This window comes from Phoca vitulina, unplaced genomic scaffold, assembly GCF_004348235.1.
Source record: "Phoca vitulina isolate PV1807 unplaced genomic scaffold, GSC_HSeal_1.0 scaffold3, whole genome shotgun sequence".
Lineage (NCBI taxonomy): Eukaryota > Metazoa > Chordata > Mammalia > Carnivora > Phocidae > Phoca > Phoca vitulina.
Genome location: NW_022589706.1, coordinates 80243692 through 80250395, shown reverse-complemented (window position 1 = coordinate 80250395; position 6704 = coordinate 80243692). Strand labels below are relative to the sequence as shown.

Below are 6704 nucleotides of genomic sequence, written 5' to 3'. Positions count from 1 at the left end.
CTCTGCTTGTGTTACTTAAGCTTTCTTTATTCTTTAGTGAATTCTTGTTTGAATATTCTAACCATGCTTTGGCTGTCCTACAGGTATTTAAGCAATGTAATTTATTCATAGTTGCCGAACTTTCCCCAAAGAGCAAGACTGCTCTTAATGGTAATCTCTAAGGGTGGTAATCAGCAAAAATGCTCTTAGGGGAAGAGGAATCTTAAGGTCAGTTCAGGGCTGTGTGGTCTATCTAACCTCTCCAGCAGGTTATTCTCTGTCCAGTGTCACTCTGTGGGGGAAACTGCCGGCTATCCACCAAAATTGTTTCTCTACTCCACAGTAATAGAGTTACATCTAGGAAGTGACTGCCCAGCAGTCTTTGCAGCTGGTTGTGGCATGTGACAATTCTTGACAACTGCCTGTGAATCGCAGCTCTGTGGGTCACTTCAAGACCAAGGGCTTTAAGAAAGGATTGGGCCTCCTCCATGCCCTTCTGCTTGCTTGATGTAGTTGATGAGCGGTCCTTTGGGGACTGCAAAGTCCCAAGATGGAAGCAAACTGGAACCATGAATCACTCATAGAGGAGAGTGGTCTTCTGATCTGAAATTCCCATCCTGGTCTGTTTCATGAGCAAAAAATAGACTCCAGTGGTTTTTGCACTGATACATTTTGGAATCTATTTTGTCACAACAGATCAGCTACCTTTTTAGAGATTCTGGGATAATGATGATGATACTGATTATGAGCATGATGGAAAGCAGCAGTGCTTTAAAGACATTTCATAGCACATTAAAAAATGTTTGAAGAGTAGAGGATACTTCTTCAGGTGATACTCAAGTTGGAATTTTGCATTTTCCCATGAAGATATAAATGAAGCCCCTGTACTCCTACTTCAGATCACAAAACACATATAGCAGAGTAAAGGCACAAACCACTTCCAGGTAATTGCAAGCTGTAGCAGACATTTTGCAGAGGGAACAAACCTTAAGTTTTAGTACTTATGGAACCGTGGATTCCGAAGGAGAGTTAACAGAGAATCAAGTATTCTCAGCAATTGTTACAAAAATCCTGACACATCATCTGGAGCAGGCAACATAGGACAAGGAGTAGTGTGAAACATGGCAGATATGCAAGTGGCGAAACTATTATTATTATTACTAATAATAATAGTGGATAAGAGGTAGACCAGAAAAGAGATATTTCTCTTTATCACATTTGGCTAAGGATGTAATCAATTCCCTAAGGAAAGAAAATGATGTACCATTAGGACCATGAGGTATATTTTATAATTCGTTCTATACGTGCAATTAATGTCATATTAATAAGGGGCCTATGCTCATAATTAAAGCTAAGTTTCAAGTATGCAGAGAGGGTTTATTGATTAATTCCCAATCATGAAACTAGGATAAAGGTTAGAAGCATAAGGCTTTGGAGATAGACAGGACTGGGTACAAATTTTAGCCTTGTTACATACTAACTTTATGACTCGATCTAGGTTGTCTAATTTCTATGGGCCTCAATTTACTTATTTGTAAAAATGGAAATAATTCTTCAGACAGTCATTGCAAGGACAAAATAAAATATCTGCAGATCAGTAAAGATCTGATATGAATGGGTCATTAATAGTATTTCTTATTAATTAAGACTAAATATTCTGGAGTTTTTCCTTTATGAGTTAGAAAATAAAATTCTTTGGAACTTAGAGCTTATTTCCTCTCATTTGCTTAGGTTTTCATTTTGAAAGTGAGCTTGGTGTATTCTGAAAAGGAAAGCAAATTTGGCATGAGAAAACATGGTGTTTTGATTTTAAAAATTGTTCATTTACAAACTTCAAAACTTCTATCATTGGACTGGCATTATAAATATCATGAAAAGATGTTTAAGAATCTATCAGCTTTACAGTATGTTTTCACTCATTAAAAAGTGCCTACATTTTGCTGATCAATTTCCTATGATGCTCAGTTCAAAAAAGATTAGGAAAAAAAAGACAATCTTGATATGGTCAAGGTCAATCTTTTGAAAATTCAAATACAAAATGGTTTATTTTTTTTTTAAAGATTTTATTTATTTATTTGACAGAGAGATAGCGAGAGCAGGAACACAAGCAGGGGGAGTGGGAGAGGGAGAAGCAGGCTTCCCGCCGAGCGGGGAGCCGGATGCGGGACTCGATCCCAGGACCCTAGGATTATGACCTGAGCCGAAGGCAGACGCTTAACGACTGAGCCACCCAGGCGCCCCACAAAATGGTTTAAAATGTCTTTTCAGCATTTTGTCATAATAAAAGAGACAACTCATTATACTTTTCCTCCTTCTCTGGAACTACTGCATTATTCTAGAATATAGTTTTAATTTTAATACAAGACTTTATAATACCAATTTAATCAGCCTAATTTCTTTTCTACTTCTGTAGCTTCTCAGCCACTCTTAGGAAATTATTATCAAAAAAGATACCCATTTTATATATTATTTCATAACTATTTCCACTAGAGAATACTTCATTTCAATAGTAGGATAGTAAGAATCCAGGAATATCTCATTTTCTTGAAGGCGGCAGTGAAAAAGTTAATTCACAGCTGCATTTATGAGTTTTATTTATACGTGACCTGTAGTAAAAGATTTATCTGTCAATTATTAAACTATTTTTCTCAAGCGTCAAGAATTCATACTAGTATGAAATCAATTAATGCAGATATAAGAGTAGTTTTTAAGTAAAGTTTGAAATTAAAAATAGGGCAGAACGTTAAAAATCTGAGTTAATACTTGAAAGTACCAGATGGAACAGAAAAGAAGGGGATTGGAAGAGAGAGAGAGAGAGAGGAGAAATGAAGAGAAGAAGAGAGGAGGGAGGGAAGAAGGAGAAGAGAGGGAGAGAGGGATTGAGATTGATTTTGAGATCGGTCAAGCATCACATCCCCAATTTTTTTACATTCGGGCATAATAATATTTAAAAGATCCGGACAACCAGAACACTGATCCGTTTTCCCTTACTTTAAAGACACAAGTGATATGATTTTTTTTAAGTCTTTCTGGGTACACCAGGAAAATTATTTAAAAGCCATGCGGTAGGGTGCGAACTAAGAGCATTCTTCAAACAAACGCGACCTTTTCTGTTTCTTGTACTCCTTTTCTCAACCCAGCCAGAAAACCCAGACAAGTTTATTTACACACACACCCGCACACCCGCGCGCGCGCACACACACACACACACACACGCAGAGAGAGAGTGGCGGAAACGCCCTCTTTCCATCCCTTCCAAACAATTATCTCTGAGAGCAAAAGAAAATAATCAACGGCCCTCTGTGCTGGGCGGCTGAGCAGGAGAGCCGGGCGCCGGGAGGGAGGGCGAAGGGCAGGCCAGCAGGGAAACGTGGCTCCTCCGCCGAGGAGAGGATTTGTGAAGGGGAGCGCTGGCCCGCGTGCGCCTCTTGTTCCCCGTGTAATTTGCAGCCAATCATCAGTAGGTGTCCACGTCCCTGCGTCCTCCTCACCTCGGCGCCAATCACCCCCCCCGCCCCCGCCCCCGCCCCCAGCCTCTACACCTCCTCCCTCGCCTTTCTCTCGCGCTCCCCTCCCCCAGCAACCACACACACGCACACACACACAAACAGAGAGGGAAGGGGGGAGGGTGAGAGAGAGAGAGAGAGGGGAGAGAGAGAGAGACTCCCCGGCTCCCTCCCTCCCTCGCACACAGCGACTGGAGACGGACGGAGAGCAACGCGCTGGGAGAGGAGAGACCACCGAGAACAGCCCCGCGCTCTCACACATACACTCACACTCGGCTCTTTCCTCTCCCCCCACCTCCTCCTCCTTCCACCCCCACCACTAACACCATCTCCTCCTCCTTCTCTCTGCAACAAGAAAAAAAAAAGCCATTTACAGGTATTTTTTTTTTTTGATCCGCATATTTATTTATCCCCCCCCCCAACAGTTTGTTTACAAGTATTAAAGTTGTAATTGGGAGCTGCCAAGACACATCTGGATTTGTGTTTCTTTGTGTTAGGGGGTGATGTGCAACTAATTAAAGGCAGACTAGCAGCGTCTGCAAATTCTAAGGCTCCCCAAATAAAAAGAGACTGGTAAGTGATTGTTCTTTCTCTTTCTCTGGCTTTTTTTCTCTTAAATGTTTGCTGTCCGTTGGGATTGTAAAAGTAGATTATTAATGCTGGACTCCAGCAATAAAAGGCGTCGCTGTATTAATTTATTAATTAATCTGCACCCGCCCCTCCTCCTGAATGTTAAATATGACCTTTGATCTCTATGTCTCTGGTAGACCAGACATACAATATTAGGCATGTACAGTCACATTGTTTAAAGGCAAAACAGGATCATGAAGTATGGTTGTCTAATTTAGCTTTGGAATAGGACTACAGTTATTTGTGTGTGTTTTATTTTGTTTTTTAAAGAAAATCCAAACAATAGCTGTGGCTTAGGTACCTTTTTCATGCTCCAGAGATGCATTGATTAAACAATAATGACCTGGATACTGGGCACAATCATTTTCTACAGTTTCTGGTGGCATTAAACCTTGAGGGAGGAAGGGGGAGGTGATGGCAATAAGAAAAGCAAGGAAAGCTTCTGTTTGCAAACAGCACTCTAATACTCTGGAAAAGGGACATTAAATTATTTCTTTATTTGGAACAAGGTCAAAAGACTAAAATACTGAATTTTTTCCCTTCCACTCAATGTGGTCGCTAATGCATGGTTGGCATAACTAGTTTTTACTGAGTAGCAGTTATTATGGTCTTGCAGTTACAATGTGATTCGCAGAAACTGAAGCTATATGCATATTCTTGCTGTGTCTTCCCCTACCCCCTTCCAAGCATCAAGAATATTTAGCCAGGAGCATTTTGGGGGCACCCTTTGTATTGCCATCAGACCTCTGAAGGGAGCAGTTTTCCCTAATGCGAAACCACAGAGGTGGTTCCTGAGTGATTAGGGACTTGCTGTGATTGAAAGATGCCTGCTAGCTTCTAATCCAGCCTGGGGTGAGGTTCCTTATCTTGATTTACTTTGCCTAATAGGGATTTGTTTACGTAAACCCCTCTTTTTAGGGCACCTCATCAGCAGGTCTTGAAGTTTTTGCACTTGGAGTTTGGGCATACATGGTTCATTAATCTAATTATAAGCATAATTACTATAATTGATATCCATTTCGAACTGAATATTTGAGACTGAGACTACTGGGCCCCCATTTAGAATTCCCTGAACTCCACATTCCAGACCAATATGTGGGCTTCAAAAGATGTCACAAAAAGATATTCTGCCCCCCCCCCCAAAAAATCTGGAAACAAAGAAACTGTTTTTTTAGGTTAATATACACTTTATGTCTTTGCGTTAGTTCTTAAAAGGCTGAGATGTACCTCTTCCTCTGTGATAAACAACTAAAATACCTCTTCCCAAAGCATAATAATGGCCTGTAAGCAAAGGGATGAATGCAAATACCCAGTTAACATGAAACTTTCCTTTTAAAAAGAGCAAAAGAAAGAAAATCTTTTTAATGGTTATTTCTTCAGGTAAACAACACCTTAAGGGATCTCCCTTCCTTCCCCCATCTTTTACTCAATGTAAAAACCAGTGACTATGAGAGAGCCTTAAAAAAAAAAAAAAGTCCCATGCTTTCCTCTTGTCTTGGGAAGACACAGGAGTCTCCATTAGGAATTATTGGCGATATTCTTACAGAGGCTGCAGGCACTTGGTTTAAAACCGGTGACATTGTTTGTATTATTTTAAAAAATTTGTAACTAGTCCATCTTTTCTTTCTTTCTTTCTTTCTTTTAAACAAGTAGAACACCACCCTCTTCCCCACCAAGCCCCACCACCAAATGGCTTGTACAATTGAGACCTGTCCTTGGTCCATTGAATTAAGACCCTAACAGAGCCAGCTGTGCTGGGATTCAAACTAATGACCGCAGACACAGAAGGACACTGTGGCAGCTGGTAGTTCTTTTTTCCCTGCCTCTTTAGTTCAGATTGTATGTGGGCAGTCTCTTAGCTCTCAGTTGTATTGTGTTTGCTTACAGTTTATACTCGGATGTATTGTAGACTTTCTCAGTACTTCATTTGCTAATTTCCTGTTCATTTTCCTCATAGGGCCATTGCTGTTTTCTACTTTACAGCATTTGCATGCCCAGGCAGCACTTGTTCACACATTTCATAATGTTTAAATGCCCTCTGCTTATAGGTAGTATCGCCCTCCCACCCCTGATTTGCATGTCTTTAGCACTCCAATTGCCCTTTTCCCTCGGCATTTGTCACCCCCGTCTTTCCTCTTTCCCCGGGTATCCTGGCTATTAATACATTTTCTCTGGAGGGTTATGAGAATAGGGGGGAGGAGCTGTGGTGTGCTGTGGGGAGGGAGGGAGTGGGTTGGGAGCGTGGGGGGGGGGCGTGGGGGGGAGTGGGGGGGGTCACGTCTTGATGATTGTCATGCAAACGACCTGACGAAGAATGTGGGAGCTCTCAGTGTCTGCGGTGGGGTAGTGAGGGAGGCTGTTTATTTATTTTTCATCTTTTTCCTCGTGCAGCTCGTTGGAATGACTTTCTTTATTTTAGTTGTAACAGTTGGAGGATAATGCTAAGGAAGACGCTGCCTGGGAATTCACCGTCTGTGGAAATGCGCCCCAGAGAGGAATAAAGCAGTCCTCACCTTGCTCTCCCCATCCGGACCCACTTTCCCCTCCCGCCTCGGCCCCCACCCCAACACCACCATCCCCCCCTTCCCC

The 6704-nt window shown here is 41.7% G+C and overlaps 1 long non-coding RNA gene across 1 annotated transcript; it reads left to right on the top strand.

Moving 5' to 3' along the window:
- Positions 1-3819: 3819 nt before the first annotated feature.
- Positions 3820-6692, top strand: LOC116630195. Its single transcript, XR_004298892.1, has 3 exons — positions 3820-3861; positions 3983-4058; positions 6535-6692. It is a non-coding gene; the product is annotated as an uncharacterized LOC116630195 (long non-coding RNA).
- Positions 6693-6704: the final 12 nt, after the last annotated feature.